Source organism: Molossus molossus, unplaced genomic scaffold (genome assembly GCF_014108415.1).
Source record: "Molossus molossus isolate mMolMol1 unplaced genomic scaffold, mMolMol1.p scaffold_m16_p_5, whole genome shotgun sequence".
Lineage (NCBI taxonomy): Eukaryota > Metazoa > Chordata > Mammalia > Chiroptera > Molossidae > Molossus > Molossus molossus.
In genome coordinates, this window is record NW_023425388.1 from 19,682,898 (window position 1) to 19,706,390 (window position 23,493).

Genomic DNA, 23,493 nt, shown 5'->3' on the forward strand with positions numbered 1-23,493 from the left:
CCACATACCCTAAGTATTACTGTAAAGTGTTTTTATTTACTAAGAGCAGCATGGCATGGACTTATTTACAGTCTCAGAAAGTTTCAGGAAAGGACTAGAGTATCAAATAGGACTCAGTTGGCTGGGTTTTAGTTTTCTTTAAATATATATCTAATTTTTCCCTATAGCTATAATTGAACAACTATTCTTTCTACGTAGCCTTCAGTACACTTTATTTCCCATTAGGCATGTTAAGAATTGTAGCTTAACTACGGCACTCTAAAATGCATTTTTTAAAAGTAGCTATAAAAATACATTTTAAAACCTTTCCCCTGTGTTGCCATTGTCTGTAAAACAGACTAAATCGTAGCACTGGGAAATTGATTACTTGGGCAATGAGGCAGAGTTTAATCTTTGATATTCAAAGATAATTCTCTGTCTTGGTCCAAGGTAGCTGTATTACATAAAGTTACTTCTTATTTTTTTATATTGCTATGTGTTCAAAATAGGAAAAACCATTTGTCTTTTGAATACTTATATATGTATCACGAATAAAATACTTCTGTATGTAATCATGATGTATTCTAGAGATACGAGAAAAGTGTAATTTTCATAACAATATTTTTATTTGCAGAAGCTAATAACAATCTGTTAGTCTTGGAAGAGGGCATTATTGAAAACTGGTTATATTACCAAGGATTTGACTGGGATCTCGTATTTGAGAAAGATGCTCATAGGCTAAGATATGACCAGGCAACTTTAAGGAAGTAGATATTTATGGAATCTAATAAAACCTTTGGAAATACTGGCTTGGTACCTTGCTCACAGGGTCCCAGCAGCCTTACCTAGTGAGAAAAGAAGACCACTTACTGGTAGTTGCAGGAACCTCAAGACAGTTTGGGGACCTTGCAAAGAGGAATTCACCAAATATACAGGTGTTCTAACGTCTACTGGCAAGTCACCCTGGTATTTCTGGCCCCAAGATGCCTTCTAAATTTTAATTTAAAGATTTCTTATGAAAAATTCTAGCAAGAACTATTTAAAGGAGACTATATGGTTAATTACTATTCTTGTTGAACTTATACAAATAATTAAGCCAAATATATTGAAACTACACTCATTATGCAAACAAATTATTATTTTTTTCTTTATTGATTTTAGAGAGAGAGGAAAGGGGAGGGAGAGAGAGATAGAAACATCGATGAGAGAGAACATCGATTGGCCACCTTCTGCATGCCCCCACACTGGGGACTTGGCCCCAAACCTGGGCATGTACCCTGACCAGGAATCGAATCAGCAACCTCTTGGTGCATGGGTCGATGTTCAACCACTGAGCCACACCAGCCAGGCAACAAATTAATTTTAATTAGACTATCTTTGGTAAAAATGAGGGTGGCTTTTAGAGAAAAAAATTATATTTCAGTAATATACTTTTGTAGATATTAAACTCTAGATTGTTCATAATCTTTGAAGGTTTTTGTTTTCTACCTGTAAACTGGATAGGATGCTGAATTGTAAGTTCCTGCTATAATCTGGCTATGACCCTCCAAAACAACCTTAGCAATATTTCTCCTGTCCTTTGACTTGGAAACATTGACAGCCGAAAGTACTGCTTTCCCAAGGCCATGGAAGCTCAAGTTGGACAACTTAATATAAACTTCAAAGATATTACCATAAGGTAAAGACAATCTTTGTGCCTGCTGCTGAAAAGTCACTAGAGACATTCAAACCTGCAAACCAAGAAAATCGATCAGATTGGCATTGCCTTCCTTCACTCCATCTAAGAGGAAGTCATCTGGACATCATCTTGAATGGCTGCCATCAGAACTCAGATAATAAGATTATACTCTGCTTCAAGTATTAACCATTATTTTTCTTGTTTCTATAGAGATGCCTTTTATTAAGTTCCCGAGTGCTTGTACTATAGGCCTAACTTTGGAAACCTACCTTCATCACTATCTCCTGAAATAAGACCAGACTATTATCAAGACTGAGAATAGTTTGATAAGATATGGAGCAATATATCACCAAATTTCTGGAATATGAAACTACTCAGGAAGTTTTGGAGAATGAAGTTGTAGAGGTTCAGATCAGGCTTCCCCCAAATGCACCACTTTGACATAATATTTTGAGTTGAAGGTAATCAAGACCCTGCAACCCACACAAAATGTTTACGTCTCCCTTGAAAAATTTAAAATGAGTTATCACCAGAAATAGCTTTTTTTGTCCTATCTATAGGGCAAACTACTAATTACTGAACATCTTATTGGCCTGTAATGACCTTCCTCCCTCTGAAGCTCAAGGCACCGTACTTCATCTTTAGCTCAGAATATCAAATATACTTCATTTCCCTTTCTGTCTTTTATCTCATGTTATGTGGGGTTCCCATGTATACATCCATAATTAAACTTGATTATTTTCTCTTGTTAATCTGCCTCATGTAGATATAATTATTAGACCAGCCAAAAGGATCTTGAGTGTAAAAGAAAGTTTCTTCCTCCCTCTTGTAGTATATTGGCTGACATAACAGAAATATCTAAAAATTAGGCCTACTAATCTATGTATATCTAGCTACATCTTCATCTATATAAAGATGAGATTTTAAAACTTGAAAAAAGAATTAAGGATGACTATTTAAAAGTCTAACCATTATAAGGGGCCATTCCATTTCCTGTCTCTTAACCATTACAAGTCAATAACACTGTAATTAAATTTAATTATTTGATGTGACATAGATACCCCCAAATATTGAATTGTCAAATAGACTCAAATGAATCAGAGCTACTAATATCAAGCTTTACTAATTATTTTAAGTATACAAGAACCCATGCTGCACAAGAAAAAAAAAATTGGGGGATGCGTTGTTTCATCTCCCATGTCCTTTCTTCTCAGACCTTCTCTGGCTCTAGTTAATAGAGGACTTTTCTATATAAGCTATGCACACCGAAATGGAGCAATTTGGTTCATAAAACGTTTTCATTTTACACCCAGATTGTTGTATAGTTTACATGATGTAGTCCAGGGAAGCAAGCTGGTCAATCCAGAGATTCTAGGTTTTTTTTGCTTTAAGTAATCCTAGCCAACCAAACGTATTCTTCTAAAAGCATTCCAAAGATAAATACTCTGTTTTCTGCCAAGACCATTTCCTTTGTTAACCAACGTATTTGTTCTTAATGTTCTTACAAGGAAGTGAGTTCTGTCACCAACCTTCTTTTCTTCCTTGGAGTGTTCTTCCCTCTATGATAGGAACTAAAAAATTAGAGCTCAGTTGCTTAATTCTTTTCTTCCCAGAAATATATGAGAATTTTAAACGTCCCTTTACTCTCAGCACATTGTAGAAGGCTCTTGTTCAGCTTTCAAGGGTAGTATTTAATGGTCAAGAGCTGGGTTTACTCACTGTTACGAACTTATTTGCCATATTTGTTTCAGTCATGTAATATTTATGCTGTTTACTATATGGTATAATTATTGACCATGATTATTTTTGAGGCTAAAACTAATTTTTTTGACCCTAAAGAAAATTATTAAAGTTTCCCAAACAGCAGTGGTTCAAGAACAAACATTTATTTCATACTTAGAGGTATATATATTAGCTGAGAATAAGCCGATCTCATCTGGGCTCAGGCTGACACATCTGGACTAGGTCAGACTCCAGACTTTGGGTTGAGTCCAAGTCACGTCCATGTATCTTCATTGTGGGACCATGGCTGAAGGTGCCACATTCACCTGGGGCCTGCTTTTTCATGGCACGTAGTAAAACATCCAGAAGAACAGGAGACATTGGCCATGCCTCTTACGGTTTTGTGCACAACTTGATCCACTTTTACTTCTGCCTCCTTTCCGTTTGCCAAAGTTAAGTCTCATGTTTAGTCAATGATGAGAATGAAAATATGACGACCACCAAGAAACCATGGCAAAATTTGGCAGAACAGAAATAATTTGGGGGAAATAATACAGTCTACATAGTAGTGGATATTCACTTCATTTTTTTACCTTAAGTTTCAATACCAAATAAAATGCAAGTTCACCAGTGAGAGGTTTAGCATACCAGTTCGTTTCAAACATTGACCATTTTTATTTTGCCAGTGAGGAAATAAAGTACTTGTTTGTGTATTCTCAAAATAGTCATTAGTGGATTTAGTTCTTGGTAAAGGAGTCGGCATGTGTAATATCTCTAGAATAATAGAATGCTGATAGAAATAGAAAACAACCATACACTGAGGTCATTTTTGTGACCTCCTATGGTATAATTATAAAAAAAGCTAACTGTTCTTGTTTTAAATTAGAAAACCTTTAAGTGATTGTCTTTAGAGAACATTACTTGAGGACTGTTTTAGTTTTCTATTGCTGAGAAACAAATTACCATAAACTTAGTGTCTTGAAGCAGCATCCTTTTATTATCTGAGTTTCTGCAGATGAGAATTACAAAAAGATGCCCCTGGGTCTCTGCTTAGTTTCTCACAAGGCCAAAGTCAAGATGTTGAGTCAAGATGCTGAGCTCTTACCTGGAGGCTCTGGGTGTTCTCTTTCAGTCTTATTCAGGTTGTGGGCTGAATTCATTTTCTCGTGTTGTAGGACTCGAGTTCCTCTTCCCTTTCTTGACTGTCAGCCAGGAAGCACTCTGGGTTTCTAGATGCCACTTGAACTTCTTTCCATCCGCTCCCTCCGTTTTCAAGCCTTAGCTGGCATGGTAAATCCTTCTTGTGCTTCAACTTCCCTGGCTTCATCTTCTGCAAACAGGGAGGAAGCTGCTTTAAAGGGGCTCATGCAGTTAGATTAGTACCACCTGAATAATCTCTCTATTTTATGTAATTTCTTAGTAATCTCACCTACATCAGCAACATCTTTTTCCATGTAGCATAGTATAACCATGGTACTGACATCTGGAGGTAAAGGTCATGGGGGACATCTTAAAAGTCTGCTTAACACAAGAAAAATCCTTTTTCAGACACATTTGATATTCAAGTTTATTTAGGAACCAAATTACAGATGAACCTTTTAAATGTTTTTTTCTCATAAAGCTATCAGATTTCCATTTCTCTGGGGGATTTTCTTCAGGTTGCTATTCAGTGGCACCAGTTAACTTTTCTTTATTATTTTTTAGAATTGAATATGGGATAGAGAAATAGTCATCCCTTACATTTTTTACTCTTTTTAAAGACATCAGCCAACATGGTAGATGAAAACTAACATTTTTAAAGGCACAAAAATATTATATATTATTTCCCACACAGTTGTAAGGTAGACACTCAAAGTATTATCAGGAACTTCCGGTTACATCTTTAAAAGAAGAGCTGAACTAGTTAAAACTGATGTAAAGGATATCTAGTATAATAGAATGACTATAGAAGTGTTAAATATATCCAGGGCCCTATTTAGATCATTAATCTGTACCTACATAGATTATAAAGTGTAGCAGAAGAATCCAGGCCCAGGGATGTCTAATACAGACTTTCCCACAAAAAGTGATTTAATAATGATGTCCAGGCCTTTAAAACAGGATGCAGAAATCACTCCAACTTCAGAGTTTATTGTTATGTACATGTCTGTCTGTTTAGAGCAAGATACTGCCAAAAAGATTAATGTTAACAACACAATGACCACATATGTTTAATAAAAACAACAAACTGAGATCAGCTTTCTTTGCTTAACTGAATTTAAGGATCCATTTTTACCATTCCACTGTCTCATAAATGTGACCCCCATCAATATACTGATTTCTCAATCCAATGGAAACATTTTAATCTTATTTAATACCTCTCTACCACTGGCTTGTTGTTCTGCATGGTGATTCTCTCTTCTTTCTTTTTCTTTGTGATTCCATGATATCAAACTTTTACCCCAGTTTTTCTGCACATTCTTTCTCAAGTGTCTTCATTGAATTTTCTTTCCCTGATTGTCCCCTCATTTTTACTGATTCCCAGAATCCCATGATAAGTTTACCTTCTTATTTTCTCTGTGAGCAAACTACACATCCACTTCCAATTGTTTGTTTTCTTTTCTTGCATATATTCTTAGAATTATCAGCACTACATTTTAGTTTGTACCACTTTTATGAGTTCCAGACATATATTTGTTTGTCAACCGTATACGTACTGGCCCTACCTAAAGATTTTTTCAGATATTTGCATTCAACATGATCCAAACCAACCAAGCAAACAAAGAACATACAAAATTTTAGTGCTTTTGTCTTTCTCTTCAAGAAGAAGAAATATATATATGTATGTATGTATATGTATATGTGTATATATATATATATGCCAAAGGCAACAAGTTAGATTTAAGTAAATATTATAACTAAAGAATTGAAATTTAAAAGTAATTCAAATGAAAAGCAACATTAAAAAATTGAGGAGAAAAAAGTATGTTTTCATTTTCCTTAATGGATAAGGGTGAATGCTACTGGAAAAACCATACACAGGGCTGCCATGCAAATAGAATATAGAAATATTCTTATATTAACAAGTCATAGTCATATTATCACTGTGTTGCCCCATTGGATTTTGATTCATTTGATTCCAAGTGGAAACATTATGGTTCGGTAACATCTGAGAACAGCTGTTGTAAGAAAAAGTAAATTTTAAAATAGTCTTGGCACATAAATTCTTAGAAAAATGGAAATTTTTTAGATGAAAAATGGAAGGCTTTTCAATGAGGTTAGGTTGATCTGAGTAAGTAGAAAATTCAGAGGTGTTACAACCAAGAAATGTATTAAAGTATCGCTCTTTCTACAGTCAGAGTGTAATAGCTTCAATAAGATCTCATTAAATATATATGGATTTTTCATATTTCAGATAAAGTTATATTTCATTATTTTAATATTTAATAATATAATTCTATATATAACTTCAGTTAAATTTAGCACAAAAGCCACATAAACCTTTGTTTAAGCTTATACACTATAGTATTTTTTTCTAGAAGCAATGAAACAAAAAAGTTTTCTGAGAGAGAATGACAACAATCTATGATACCTAAATAGAAAATGGATATTGTTACTCTTTCCTGTGCTATCAAATCAGGCCAAGAGGATGGATAAGAAGAGATAATAATCGTTATGATCAGGCAGTGTTTTAATCTACTCAGTACCCAGGTACATCATTCATCTACCAGTTATGGCAGCAATTCTTAAAAGGAAAGAGAAACAGAATAAGCATTGCCAGACAAAATAGACATTACTCCTAGTTAGTCTAAAAGCCCATTGCCAAATGTACCTAAATGGCAAGACACCTTCCTGGTATCTATAAAATTATAATGCAACAATTATGATCGACAAAAAAGGTATCTTTCAATCCAATAAATCTAATACATCGCCTTTGAAGATTTCATGTTAGGATTATACATAAATGAATAACTCACCTATTTTGAGGTTCTTTTTCTATAAATTATAATAGAAGGATTCTAAAAATGTAGAATCGGTACATAGTGCAATGGATTTTGGGGGAAAGACAACTGTTTCTTCGTGCTGACTAAACTGTAAATGGTCAATGTGCTCAGATATCAAGCAGTGCACATTTGGGCAATCATCTAGAAAACTACAAAAATTATATAAAAATGTCAGCATCTTTTATCTCGAAGGGGACGTAAAATTTTAGTCTGAATAATTTATTTCAAAAATAAAGAATCAAAAGGCTTAGAGTAAAGGCAATATTTTAAGAGAGCATGCATTTTTTTTATTTTGCAACTTGTGCTTTTTTTGAATTTCTAGAGATTTGTGTTTTCCTTTAAAGTAAATAAATTCAATCACTTTTACTTTGCAAAAAAGGAAAGGACTTGAAATTGTGATTTCTCTTGCTGCCATGGAAATGTTTAATTGCTACTTTTTTAACACAAATTAATTTTCTCATATGCTCAATTTAAGTATCATGCAATTTTCCCCTCTGTGGCCTTTTGCTTAAGGAGTAATTACATTGCTGACATTTTTAATTAAAACTGTGCTATTTTAAAGAGCATTAAACCTTCCATTGATTTCAGATACTGAATAAAATTTTGGTTGATGAATCAGGATATGTGTTAATACTCCGTGAAGCCTATATCTATTAACATACTATTTAAATTGCATAGTATTAAAATAAAATGTCAGTTTTAAAAATCAATAGCATCATTAGAAATTAGAATCTTAATACAATGAAACATATATACCCATGTGTGTATATATATGTTTGTGGTTCATTCTAATAAAGCTGTCATCTAATAATTCTAATTTGCAGTTGGAAAATTACAAATATATTAGCAATCTTTGGAGCTCTGAAAAAATAATCTATAATTTGCTGTATATTTATTAAATATATTTCCAAGTCTGGAGAATATTTGAAACTTAATGAAGAGGAGCTGTTAGCCATTTAACCAATGCATTGAGAGTGTGGGCAATGTTACAAAGAATGCTTCCAAAGAAAGTGCTGGAGGAAATGTGCAGTCTAACTGAATGGACTATGAATTCTGACAGTGAAGATGGTCATCTCAGTGGATATAGGAATCTTAGTAATCTATAAATGACTACAAAGCTGAGATTTGACCAAGCATGTTGCAAAAGAAGCTGACTTAAAAATTCCCCAATCCAAGGCTCTGGGCCCTAAATAGATTTGGCTTCTATCTAATGCATATGAACCTCTATTAGAAAGTAAGGGAGTGACGATGATCAATCCTTCATCGTTATATGTAACCTGACTGGTTTCAAGGATCATCTTACTCTTGATACCTTACACAAGAAACAAATGAGGTCAGTTGGCATATCTTTTTTTTTTCTTTCAATTTTTATTAATTTATTTTTGTTACAGATGTTTCTCCTTTTTTCCTCCTAGAACCCTCCTCCTCACCCCCCTATCTCCCCATCCACTTCCCCCCAGCATTGTTGTATATGTCCATTGGATACACACACATGCATATAAGTTCTTTAGTTTCTCTCATCCATTCCCCCTGCCCCCTCCTCTGAGGTCTGTCAGTCTGAACCGTAGTCCTTTCTATGTCTCTGGATCTATTTTGTTCATCAGTTTATTTTGTTCATTATATTCCACAAATAAGTGAGATTATGTGGTATTTGTCTTTCTCAGTAGGCATATCTTAAGTGAATGGAATGAAGGGGAAGATATTGTTCTTATTTGTATTTACTGTAGAGTAAAAAGAGGCTTTAAACCCAAGAATATCCATGCAATATAATTTCTATGGTTACCTACTTATATTTCTTTTAGTGTATTCCTTTTTCTGTAATCTTCACATTCTCAAGTTAATAGGATTCAAAACCTAGTCTTATTTATATATTTTCATATACATGTATGTGCATAAATATCAACTATATCTATGAAATTATGTCACCTGAATTTAACGTTTAAATTTAGTTTAAAGGTAACTTATAAATTATCCAGTGTTTTTTATATAGTTAGACATACAAGTGCTCAGAAATGAGTCTTCTATCTCAAATTCAGACCTTGGAATAAATTTATCACATTTGTGACACTCATTACATCGTCCTTTAGTGATCATTTAACTCAACAACACAACATATGTTTAACTTTTCTCCAATAATTTCCTTTGTTTCAATTTTCCTCCACTATTAAGGAACTTGATGTTTTCCCTGGCTGGGGGATAACTGTGAATACGCCTACTATAAAACATAATAGGTGATATGTTTTAAAACGGTTCATTTTAAACTCAGCAAATTCGCATACTTTTGCAGCTCCAGGTATTAAACAGTGGGTGCAATTTAATGATGAAAGCAGCAGATGTTATTAATGAAAATATATCAGTTGTATCAAATACCTTTTTATATTTTTCTTTCTTTTTTTTTTTTTTATCCTCACTCAAGGACATTTTTCCATTTTTTTGCTCAGATAGAAGGGAGAGAGAGGAAGAGAGAGCGAGAGAAATATCGATGGGAAAAGTACACATCGAGTGGCTGCCACCCCCACGACCAACCAGGGCCGGGGACAAACTGCAACGGAGGTACATGCCCTTAGCGGGAACAGAACCCAGGTTTCTCTAGACCGCAGGCCGACGCTCTAACCGCTGAGCCAAACTGGCCAGGGCCCTTTTTATTTTTTTAAAAAGCTTTATATGTTAGTACTTTTATTTTTTTATTATTTTATTATTTTTTATTTATTAATTTGTTTTTGTTACAGATGTTTCTCAATTTTACCCCTTTGGCACCCTCCTCCCCTTCTCCTCCCACCCCATCCTCAGCTTTGTTGTCTATGTTCATTGGTCATGCATGGATGCTTGTAAGTTCTGTGGTTTATCTCTTCTCCGCCCAACCCCCTCTCCTCTGAGGCTTGTCAGTCTGTACTCCACCTCTATGTATCTGGGTTAATTTTGTTCAGCAGTTTGTTTACTTCATTATATCCCACAAATAAGTGAGATCATGTGATATTTGTCTTTCTCTATTTGGCTTGTTTTGCTTAGCATTATACTCTCCAGGTCTTTCCATGCCATCTCAAAGGATAAGAGATCTTTCTTTCTTATAGCTGCATAGTACTCCATTCTGTACATGTATCACAGCTTTTTAATCCACTCATCTACTGAAGGACACTTGGGTCGTTTCCATATCTTAGCTATTGTAACTAGTGCTGCTATGAACATAAGGGTACATATATTCTTTCTGATTGGTGTTTCAGGTTTCTAGAAGTGGGATCACTGGTTCAAATGACAGTTCAATTTTTAACTTTTTGAGGTAACACCATAGTGTTTTCCATAGCGGCTGCACCAGTCTGCATTCCCACCAGCAGTGTACTAGAGTCCCCTTTTCTCCACACTCTCGGTAACACTTGTTTGATGGTTTGTTGATGGTGGCCAATCTGACAGGTGTGAAGTGATAACTCATAGTTATTTTAATTTGCATCTCTCTGATGATTAGTGATGTTGAGAATTTCTTCATATGTCTCTTGGTGTCTTGGAGAGGTGTCTATTTAGCCTCTCTGCCCATTTTAAAATTGGCTTGTCTTCCTTTTGTTGAGTTGTATGAGTACTCTATATATTTTGGAAGTTACCCCCTTATCTGATGCACCATTGGCGATTATGGTCTCTCATATAGTGGGATCCCTTCCCATTTTGATGGTTGCTTCTTTTATTATGCAGAAGCTTTTTAGTCTGATGTAGTCCCATGTGTTCATTTTTTTCTTTGTTTCTCTTGCCTTAGGTGATGTATCAGTGAAAATTCTGCTGTGTATAATGTCTGAGATTTTGTTGCCTACATTTTCTTCTAAAATTTTTATGGATTCATGAGTTACATTTAAGTGTTTTATCCATTTTGAGTTTATTCTTGTGTATGGTGTAAGTTGGTGTTCTAGCTCCATTTTTTTTGCAAGTAGCTGTCCAATTTTCCCAACACCATTTATTGAAGAGATTGTCTTGACTCCACTGTATGCTCTTGCCACCTTTGTCAAATATTAATTAAGCATATTGTCTTGGGTCAATTTCTGGGTTCTCTATTCTGTTCCATTGATCTATCAGCCTGCTCTTGTGCCAGTACCAGGCTGTTGTGATTACAGTGGCTTTGTAGTATAACCTGAGATCCGGTAATGTGATCCCTCCTACTTTGTTTTTCTTTTTCAAGATTGCTGTGGCTATTTGGGGTCTTTTTTGGTTCCATATAAACTTTTGGAGTGTTTGTTCTAATTCTGTGGAATATTTCATTGGTATTTTGATGGGGATTACATTGAATCTATAGATTGCTTTGGGTAGTATGGACATTTTACTGATATTAATTCTTCCAATCAATGAACAAGGTATATGCTTCCACTTTTTTATATCTTCCTCTATTTCTTTTTTCAAAGACCTATAGTTTTCTGTGAAGAGGTCCTTTACTTCTCTCTTTCATTTCTGATTATGTTTATTTGGTTTTTCTCTTTTTTTTCATGGTGAGTCTGGCTAAATGTCCATTGATCTTGTTTATCTTTTCAAAGAACCAGCTTCTTGTTTCATTGATCTTTAGAATTGTTTTTTAGTCTCTATATCGTTTATTACTGCTTTGACCTTTACTATTTACTTCCTCCTACTAGCTCTGGGTTTTTCTTTTTGTTTACTTTCTAGTTCTTGAAGTTCTAGGGTTAGAAAGTCAATTAGGAATTTTTCTTGTTTCTTGAGGTAGGCCTGTAGTGCTATGAACTTCCCTCTCAGGACTGCTTTCACTGTGTCCCATCGGTTTTGTGTTGTTGTGTGTTGGTATTCATTGGTTTCCAGGAAGTTTTTCATTTCTTCCTTGATCTCGTTAGTAACCCATTTATTGTTTAATAACATGCTATTTAGCCTCCAAGTGTTTGAACGTTTTCGTGTGTTTTTATTGTAATTGAGTTCTAGTTTCATGTCACTGTGATCTGAGAAGATGCTTGATATGATTTCAATTTTCTTGAATTTGTAGAGACTTGCTTTGTGTCCTAACATCTGGTCTGTCTTTGAGAATGACCCATGTGCACTTGAGAAGAATGTATATTTTTCAGCTTTGGAGTGAAATGTTCTGTAATTATCAATGAAGTCCAACTGATCTAGTTTTTCTTGTAAGGATTCTATGTCCTTGTTAAGTTTTTGTCTAGAAGGTCTATCCAGTGGTATCAGTGGCTCCAATACCTTTTTAGAAGATGCCATAGTGGGAATGGGGATAGTCTTCTTTGTAGAAGTAGCATTTGATTTGACTTTTAAATGAAATGGAGTCATTACCAGGTCAATAGTTTTAGGCAAAATATTAGCAAATAAAGATTTGAGATGAACATTTGCTTGGCATTTTCAAAGGTAAGAAAAATTATCAGTATGTGTTAGGGAAGTATAAAAATGCAGGAGAGACATTGGACAGAAGCATCATAATCTTAGGTGACAGACACCATATTAGAAAAGTCTGAAGATGGGAACCTATTTTTAATTGATATGAACTTCTAAAAATTAAAATGTTGCAATAGCACACTGAAATCAGGCACTATAATGTTTTAAGCCCTAGGAAGAATTATAGATATTTTTAAATGTATACAGAAGCTACCAGAAAGGTTGGAGAAACACCACAAATATATTTATATTTTTTAAAAAGACACCTTTTTCTGTTGGGATCATGTTCTCTGATATGGGAGTAAGATATGAAGCAGATAGACAAATTAGAAGCTGTTAAAATAATATAATTTCTATGCATAGATTTATGACCTTTAGGATACATTTAATTCATATATATATATATATATATATATATGAGTTTATGACCTTCAGAATGCATTTAATTCACGCATTTACCTTTATATCGTATTCTGAAAATTATGACAACTTTACCAGTTCCACTGTAACAACCAGAAAAGTTCAATCCATTGCAAAACTCATAATTTAAAGTCATGAAAGAACAATGGACACAATAATGAACAGAACAGAAACTCCAGAGATGGGGACCCTTCTTAGGTGAGCTGGCTATTCTATCACTAGCTAGGTTCTTCCTGGAGGCTTTTGCTGATTATCAGGTGGGACCAAGAAGGTGCTCTGGGTCAGATTTGGCCCACGCAGAGGAACTCAACTCAACTAAAAATAAGAAAAAAACTAAGTCTTTTGGAAATTTACAGAGCTGATGGAGGAAAGAGACACTTGAGAATGTTCGAATATAGGTAGTTTCCCCCAAGGTACAAATTCTGAATGTCAATCTTCTGGCACGAGGCTTTGTTCGCTAGCTAGTAAACCTAGTAAAATCTCCGATATGCAGTACTGAGCTACGGGGAGCCTGCCTCAAAACACAGTTTGTTTTCTCTTCAACATATTTGCAAGATTTAGGAACAGGAAGAGGCAAGGAATTGGAGACTAAACCTAAAACTTCTGCAGGTCAGAATATCCCAAGTTTTCCTGGCTGAGGAAAGAGAAATCTGACAGGCTTTCAGCCCAAAGGTGGAGATGTCCCAAAACACGCCCCAAGAAAAAGAGACAAACAAGAAATAGACTGAACTTTATGAAGACTGTAACCCAAAAACTATCCAGTCAATCCTTGTCTAATTTCTTATCAGTTTTTTGCCCTATCTTTCTATAGGGAAAGAGACAATTCTTTTTTGCAGGAAAAAAAATCTGGAGGCTCTATAGTTCTTTAAAAAGTAGTCAGTTATGCCAAAAGGTAAGTAAAAAGTGACTAGCAATACATAGAAGCAAACAGCATGAAAATCCAAATAGTAGAAGGAACATAAAAAGGGGCTTATTAATAATGTGCTCAATATAACATAGCAAATGACAGACAAAATAGATGAGAAAATAAGAATTTTAATACAAAATTGTAATCTATAAAAATAGAAACAAATGTACATTTTAGAGCTGTAAAATACAATATCTGAAAGAAAGCAATCAGACCTGATGAATGATTTTAACAAGACTGTACACTTAAGACAAGGTTTGTGTACTTTATCATGTTCACTTTATACGAAGTACACATATCATGTAGTATGTAAAATGTGAATATTATGTATATGGTATATATAAGCATTGATAATGGTTACGTCTAGAATTGCTGCCAACTCCTTTTCCTTTTTTTTTCCTCTTCCTTTTTTGTTTTGATTGATATTGATTACTATTTTATTCTGAATGTTGGCATCATCTACTGAAACAAACAACTTCCAGATCTTAGGGCATTAACATGGAATTTTTTTCTTTCCCATGATAAGTAAAGTGACAATATTTCATATCAAATGATCCTCCTGGGCAGCTCTGTACTAGATGGTAATTCTGGGACCCAAGTTCTTTTCATTTAGTGGCTCCACAAGGGCCTGGGTCCTCAGAGTCCCCTTCCTCCCACAGCGTGACATGAAAAAGAGGACCTTTGCAGCATGGTCTCTCAGTGACTTCCATCTACTTCCCAGCATGCAGTGATTTCATGGTTCTACTGGGAGCCGGGAAGCGGAGTGGCTGGCAAGTGGACCATTCCCCCAAACAACTCTGCACAGTGCAAAGGGAGCATAACAGGTGCAGTTCAGCCAGCATCTTTGCCACCATTAATGCATGCAGTGAAGCAAATTACAATCTCCATGCAAAATAGTACATTGTTTCCACATTTAAATGATCTAAATAGAGAATTTATGTATTCGGTTCTCTAAAGTTATCCCTAATATTGTGCCTAGTTATTTATTAGGTCAAAGTAGATTTTGCACAGCTTCAATGTAAAAGAAATAGTCTCTAAAACTTCAATTGCTTGTAATATATCCAAAAAAAGAGATAATTTGTCTCTTTTTTATTGACCTTTTTCAGATGTATTGATTAGATCATGTGTTTCCCACAAGAGAGAAAAATCATGGATGAGGAAGGGAATATCTGTAAGAGTGTCACAATAAAAATAAAGTTAAAAAATAATAAAAGATTTTGTATAAAAAATGTTGGCAATTTTCTGTTTCCTTCCCCATTCCATCCTCTTCTTATCAATGGCTATAGATTGCTTTGGGTAGTATGGACATTTTACTGATATTAATTCTTCCAATCAATGAACAAGGTATATGCTTCCACTTTTTTATATCTTCCTCTATTTCTGATATGACAGCTTCAAAGTACCCCCATGCTTTCTGCTCCCAGACAGGTGTAGCCAAGGGAACACCCAAAGGAAATAGGACATGGGAGCATGGTGATGCCAGGGTACTTACTTTTCTGGGTTCATCCATGACCCAGCACTGTGGGCTAGCTGTGTCCCTGATTGAATATCACTGCGTCTCTCAAGGCAATCTCTTCTATAGGATGCTCTGTCTAGGTTCTCTTACATGTCCCTTTTCCTTCTAACCCTATACACTGCTCTATCCTCTACTAGACATTGCTTTGTATCTTAAAAATAATATTATTTAAAATTAAGCGAGGAAACAAATTTATCCATTATAATTAAAATATATTAGATTATATATATCCATACCTCACCATTATTTTGCCTTAAAAGATTTTAGCCATATTATCACTATCATTTCCTGTATATAATTTCATCTGTATTATTATAAAAACTATGTTTTTTTTAATTTAAACATTAAAATTGACTACAAAATAGTTATAGTATCTAAATACTAGTGTATTAAGGAGTCCAAAAGTTGATGTGCGATTAAAAAACACTAATCACATTAAAAATTACATTTTGTATTTTTTTAATCCTCACCTGAGGATATGCTAATTGATTTTAGAGAGAGGAAGGGACAGAGGATGAGAGAGAGAGAGAGAGAGAGAAAGAGAGGGAGACATGTCAGAGAAAAACATCGATTATTGCATCACCAGGGATATAACCTGTTACCTAGGTATGTATCCAGACCTGGAATAGAACCTGCAACCTTTTTGGTGTACAGGACAAGGCTCCAATCAACTTAGCCACCCAGCTAGGGCCATTTTGTATTTTAATGCTTATCATAAATATGCACTTTAGAAAATTTATGAAGAAGGGAAAACAATTCTAGAAAAGTACATGAATAGAAGGTGCTATTCATAATTTGGAGATAACCAATATGATTACATTTATGTACATTTCTAGCCTTCTTCATTGCATGCTTAAAAAAGGTGATAGTTAAGTGATAACCATAGATGGATAGATAGAGATGTAGAAATTTCATAAAATTATATTCATTATTAACTTTTTTTGGTACGTGCCCCTAGTGGGAACCGAACCCAGGACTCTCTGGTTAGTTTTATAAACTGATGATTTTCAGTAATTATAGATCTATCTTTTCTTAATTGAATCTAAATAAAATAAACTTTTTGATTAAGTAACACATGATCATAGCTAAAGTGTAATATATATAAATCAGCACTGCTTTAATACCTAGTGCTGCTCATTAAGATATCTGGCTCTCTTCCTGAGAACAGGGGGGACCTGCATTGTTTACATCTTCAACTGAGACATTTCCATGTTACTTGGTTTGTCTTATGAAATAGACATGATGCATATAAGTAGAACTGTGTTTCACTTCCATGGAGAAGCATGTGCCTGCTGGTGCTAATATTTCCAAGTCTCTCTTCCCTAGCAGCAAAGAAAATTAAAAGTGTCTATTTTTCAACAATAGAAAATTTTGAAAGGCAAAATATATTTAATTCTACAGCTGATCATTATCTGACTACAAAGTATTAGCCCAATGCCAGCTTTGTGTCTTAAAGGAAAAATACAAAAACTATAATACATTGTCCTAGATACTTCTAAAAGTATTTTGGACTTTTAGAGACTTATTCACCTTCTGTAACTCAATGTGAAAGGAACTGGGAATCACATAAAAATGTATAAGATATGTTTTATTAACAAAAAATAGTAAAAATCTTCATTTTGATAACTGATACATATTTTATTCAATTTTCATGAAATTTTAATTATGCAGAAATCCTCCTTTTTCATAAATTGAAATAAACTATATACCGAAATCTTAGGATCAAAATGCATTACAGTTTACTTTAATACATGTGAAGTTCTAAGACTCAACTCAGCACCAAAAAAGCTACAAATGAATTCTTCATCCTGGGTATTACTGACAAAAAGGATTAAATAAACACATTTGATTTCTTTTCTTTCTTCTAAAGCATAAGCTAGCTACAATAACAGAATAAAGCTTCAGATTTCTTTTCTGTACTATATTGCAAAACTCTTATCTAATGTAAATTGATGTTTAACAGCTTTTTCTAATCCCTGAGAGGATTTCCTACCTTTAAAAAAAAACATGTTTTCTTTCAACAGCCCTAAAGTTAGTTTACCTGCTATAAATTTTGTTTTCACTTAAAAAAAAAAAAAGTATTTTCTCCTTCAGTTCAGCTATGTTTTTGCTTTTCTCTGCTTCCTGTTTCTCACTCTTCCTGTCTGCACTCCATGGATTCTTCGATATTGGAATGGTACATATAATCTTCTAGTTCACTTCAGAATATCAGTTTTTTTTTAAACAAATTTTATTTTTATTTTTAAAGAGTATTTTTTTTTTCTGCATTGATTTTAGAGAGAGAGGAGTGGAGAAAGAAAGAGAGAGAAACATTGATGAGAGAGAACATCGATTGGCTGCCTCCTGCATGCCCCCACTGGGGATTGGGCCCACAATCTGGACATGTGTCATGACGGGGACAGGTCTTGGTGTATGGGTCAATGCTCAACCACTGAGCCACTCTGACTCTGCCAAATTTTATTTTTAACAGAATGGTTAAGCGGTAAAATTAGTTTGACCTTTAAAGAGCAAATATAAAGTGAGACACAATATATGGCACCAGAGTCCTATTATTTTCATTGATTCAGTCCATCTCTGTCCTCTATTGTTTTTCCATTGTTATTTACTGAAGTTTTTTATTTATTTATTTATTTTACTACAAAGACTCCTTGAACAAATAGATAGAAGCTGCTACCCAAGCAAATATGTGCCCTGTGGTGCTGCTTAGAAGGTGCTTGTTCTATCTGTTTCTAATAGATAAAGGGCCAAGTGCCAAACCCATCACCTGCACAACTATCTGCTTCTCCCAACAAGCTTTTCCAGTGCTGGACCCCCACACAAATGTACAACATGGGATTTCCACTAAGTTTTGAAACTTTACCTTAAGACACAGTGATTCCAGTAATGTAGTTAAGCACCATTGTTCTGCATTTTTTACTCTGCAAAATTTACCTGAGGCAGTCATGGATTAACAAATGTATTCGCATTGCCATTGGCTTTTGTGAATTTTGCACACGAGTTAATTTAATGTACCTACTTGTCAAGGGTACAGTGCTCTCTTATTTAATCAAACAGGTGCGTAGGTGTTACTGTGAAGCTAGTTTGTAGATCTGGTTAGCAACAACAATAAACTGACTTTAAGTACAAGAGATTACCCTTCACAGTGTGGGTGGGCCTCATTCATTTAGTTGAAGGCCATCGGAACACAAACAGGTTTCTAGAAGAAGACATTCTGCCTCAAGCCTGTGGCATTAATCCCTCTCTGAGTTTCTAGGTTTCTGGATTTGCCTACAAATTTCTTCTCTTCAATCTCACAAACATATAAGCCAATTCCTTAAAATAACCTCCTTAGTACACACCTGCATGCACCTCTGCGTGTATGTATGTGAATACATGCGGATGTGTGGGTGCATATGTATGTAATCTTCTATTGGTCTGTTTCTCTGCAAAACCCTGACGGACACAAGCATGGTCTCATTCTTCTCTCTTCCAGCTTCCCCTTCCCCACCCTCTCGGGCCCCCCAGTCTCCCCTCCTGCGTGTAGGCGTCTGCCCTGATCCCCGGGACTGCCGGATGGTTCGGGGGAAGCCGAATTGAAGAAATACTGAGCTGGCTTTCGGAGGTTATATGTGTGTGGTTTTGTAGTGGTTTCCTTCTACATTTATCTTTTTATACGTTTTCCTTATCTCGCCATAGCCATACATTGTAGCCTCTTCCAGAAATATTTGTTTTGCCCACTGTGTTGATATTGTGAAAAAAAAAAAATGTGCAGGATTAGAAATTGTAACATAGGGTGAACATGCCCTCCAGAACCTGTCTGGAATGTGAGTAGTGGAAGAAAGAAAAAAAACATTTTTTTAAATGACAAAAAAGTCCAGTCTTTGGAAAATTCTTACATATTTACAGATTCCATAAAACAGTATCTAAAATATCCTAAAATTTGCATGAATGAATTTGAAAGAAAATAATTAAATGTTAATAATAAATAAATCTGAAGTGAACTTTTACAAATTATAAGATACATATTTTGATCAACTATGAGTGTAAAATCTATCTTCTATATAAAATATATATTTTTAAATGTTACATGATGTGGTATTTCACAAATATGCTGCCAAAAAGAGTAAGAAAGTTATTGTAGCATTGTCTCAGGCAGAGAAAAAAATAGTTTAATTTTTTTTATAAATTATGATGTTTATAGTGTTTCTTAAAAATTTGGGTTTTTCTGGGGTTTTTTTGTTTGTTTTTTTCTGATTCCAATGGTCATTTCTATTCATATCTAATATCATATGCTTTAGGTTAAATGCCCCACCCCTCAAGTGTACACATTTTAGGTGGAAAAAAGCCCCTGCAGGACAGAATCCCTGGAGGCTGTTTCTGCTGTTACATGTCTGAATAGGTCTTTGTCACCATAGCTGTGGCTGCTGTTCCATCACCTGGGCTGCTCCCCAGACGATCACAGGCTGCTGTCATCCAACAGTGAAGCTGCAGCCATTAAAGCCTGTGTGTTTTCTTTCCTTCACCACAGAAAAGGATTGTCATTAAACAGAAGTAATTTAATCTATTTAATTTAATGAAATATTCAGCCTTAAAAGAGAAGGAAGTCCTGCCATTTGCAATAACCGAGATGAACCTGGAGAACATTATGCTGAGTGAAATAAGCCGGTCATAGAAAGACAAATACTACATGATCTCACTTCGAGGTGGAATCCAAAAAAGTCGAACTCACAGAAGCAGACAGTACCACAGTTGCCAGAGGCTGGAAGGAGGGGAGGAAATGAAATGTTGGTCAAAGAGTATAGTTCTTGGGAAAGATGATTAAGTTCTGGGGATCTAATTACAACGTGGTGACTATGATTAGTAATACTGAGTTGTATATTTGAAATATGCCGCCCGGCTGGTGTGGCTCAGTGGATTGAGCATTGCCCCATGGACTGAGAGGTCCTGGTTCAATTCTTGGTCAGGGTACTTGCCTGGGTTGTGGGCTTGATCCCCAGTGGGGTCATGCAAGAGGCAGCTGATTGATATTTCTCTCTCACATTGATGTTTCTATCTATCTCTTTAAAAAAATCAATAAAATATATTTTTTAAAAAAGAAATATGCCAAGAGAGTAAATCATATATGCTCTTACTACAGTCACATGCACACACAAATTACTATGTGAAGTGATGAATATCATCTATATTAATTGGCTATATGTGGTGATCATTTCCCAATGTATATATATATACAAAAACATAACATTGTACACTATTAATGTATACTTTTTTGTCAATTACACATCAACAAAGATGGGAAATAAATTTTAAACTGTTTTAAAGACTAAAGAGAAATAACACCAAGACAAGAAGGACAGGCATCAATCTGCCAACCAACCCAGATTAATACAATAAAATTAGCTTCTGACTCATGCAAAACTCTCTGCAAGAACTCATAATTCTCAGGACACCTATCCCAAATGCAGTGACTTAGTGAATTTAATATTGAGGCTCTGTATTCTCAACACAATGCCTCCCCAATGAGGAAACAGAACAGAGAACTATGGAGCGTCTTTCTTCACCGCCTCAGCTCCCAAATAACATATGCTGTTTAGGCTCATAGTATATTGATCAAACCAGTCACACACAATCTTCCACGTAGAGCCAGGCAAAAAGAGCTGAATATCGGTGGGAAGTGGATATTGGTCTACCTCAGAGACAGAGAAGTGAAACTGGTATACTAATGACTGAAATATAATGCTAGGAGGATCACCTTCTCTAAAAATAAATGCAAAAGCATGAATGGACTTTCCTATTCACTTTGGTAAATATTTTATATGTTGTTATATTCTAAATTCTCCCGTTTTCAATATAGACCTGCATAGCTCATATTACAAGACATATATTCAGTATAAAATACTAACTGAAAAAGAGTAATTTAAATACATGCTTTCTCACAGGGAATGCATGAGGGAAAATTAAAGTCAGCAGGAGGCAAATCATTTATGAGCATAAATCATAATGTTCTTTGCAGTTTCTGAACCTTTGGCTTTCAGTTCAAGGTGCAACATCTCTAAATGCTTGGGGCCTAAACATTTATGTTTTCTCCTTTGACATGCAAATATAAAAATCTAAACCTTTCAGATCCAGTCACACACACGATAGAAAGCAAAAACAATCACTTTTCCAGAAAACAGATAAAGATGAATAAACTTATACCAATTTGCATTCTCACCAACCTTTCTCCAGCATAATTTCTTATCTTTTTTTATCAGAACCATTTTGACAGGTATGAGGTGACATCATATTGTGGTTGTGATTTTTGTTTCCATCATAGGCCAAAAGCCTTTTGATTCGAACTTATTTGAACTTGTATCCCCAGATCTATCGATCCATCTGTGCTGCAGAACTGCATGAAGATATTTAATTGGCACTCCAAAATTAACATGTGTAAGCCAGAACCACGATTCTCTCCTCCTTACCCCAGCTAATTGCAGGAAAGTGAATCTGACCTGTTTTTTGTTTGTTTGTTTGTTTGTTTTTTAATTTACCAACAGCACAGATATTCAACAATTCTCACATTCATCCTACCTGTCTCAGTGTAATGTGGACATCACATGAACCACAGCACCCTAACTCTTTTGCCTTCTATAGCGATGACTTGCTTTTTTGCTTCTTTCCATCTCTATGGCCAGCAGCCTGTTTCAAGTTCTAACTAGACTTCTGCAGTAGCTACCAAACCTATTTTTCTGACTTCATTCTTAAACTCATTTAATCCACCATTCACAGGAGTCAGCTTTATTACTTTTAAAATGCAAATCAACTTATCAATTCCAGTGTTGTAAAACTTCCACCGGGGTTTCTCCTACAGATGGAATAAAACCACAATTGTTACTTGGATTAGGAAGATCTGCATAATCTCTATCCTCCTTGCTCTACCCCGCTGGCCTCTCTAGTGGGTATATATTCCAAAGAGAACAAAGATAATCCATCAAGGGCTACAAGAAAATTATTAAACTTCTATATCATTTTTTAAATGAAGAAATATATTAAATTTAGTGTTACTCATATTTAATGTACAAGTTCCCATTATCTGCTTTACTTGGTCTATATGTCAGACACGTTTTCTTGAAAAATAAAACGGTTTCAAGTGCAGAAAATTAACAATTATTTCCACATTTGTTCTTTTCAGCTGGAGAGTACTGGAATTTTCCAATGTGGCTGTGCCTGGCTTACAAATTATATTCTATCTGTAACTAAACTGACTTTTAAAGTACGTAAACTCACTTAAAAGTTGTCTGCCAACCCCCTTCCCTCAGATTTAATAAATTTCCATTAGTGTCATTATACATGAAAGAGAAAACGTAGTGCTCATATTTCCCCTGCTCTAATGTAAATTACCAGCCTTATTATGAAATACAGTAGAAATTGAATTAGATATGTATGTATGATGCCTTCAGATATTAGCAAATGATACTGTGCACAAAGATACAACACAGATTTCTAATGTATTCAACCATTTTCAAATGAATTTTAAGCTCATGTTAGAATACAAAATTGCAACACTGATTTTTTTTCAGAAATAACTGAGTTACCAAAGAAAAGATACAAGAATAAAGCTGCTTTTTTTTTTTTTTTAATGCAAATTTGAACAATAGGATTAAAATAGTGTACCCATGACTTTAGTAAGCCTGACCAAGGGTAGGCTTCTCCCATCTGATATTATTACAATAATATTTTCAATAAGAACAAAATTATTGCATTGATAAATTTAATTTTTTTTTCACTTTTATCTCATTGTTTTAAATTTTATGTCTGGGTGTTTTGATCACATATACTGCTAGTGCTTGTACTTGGACAGTAACTACTATAAGTAAACAAAAATGTTTATGTAATGTGGATGAATACTCAATATTTTTAAAAGATGAAATATGCATTCAAAAATGTTTAAAGAATACCACATCCTATGTCT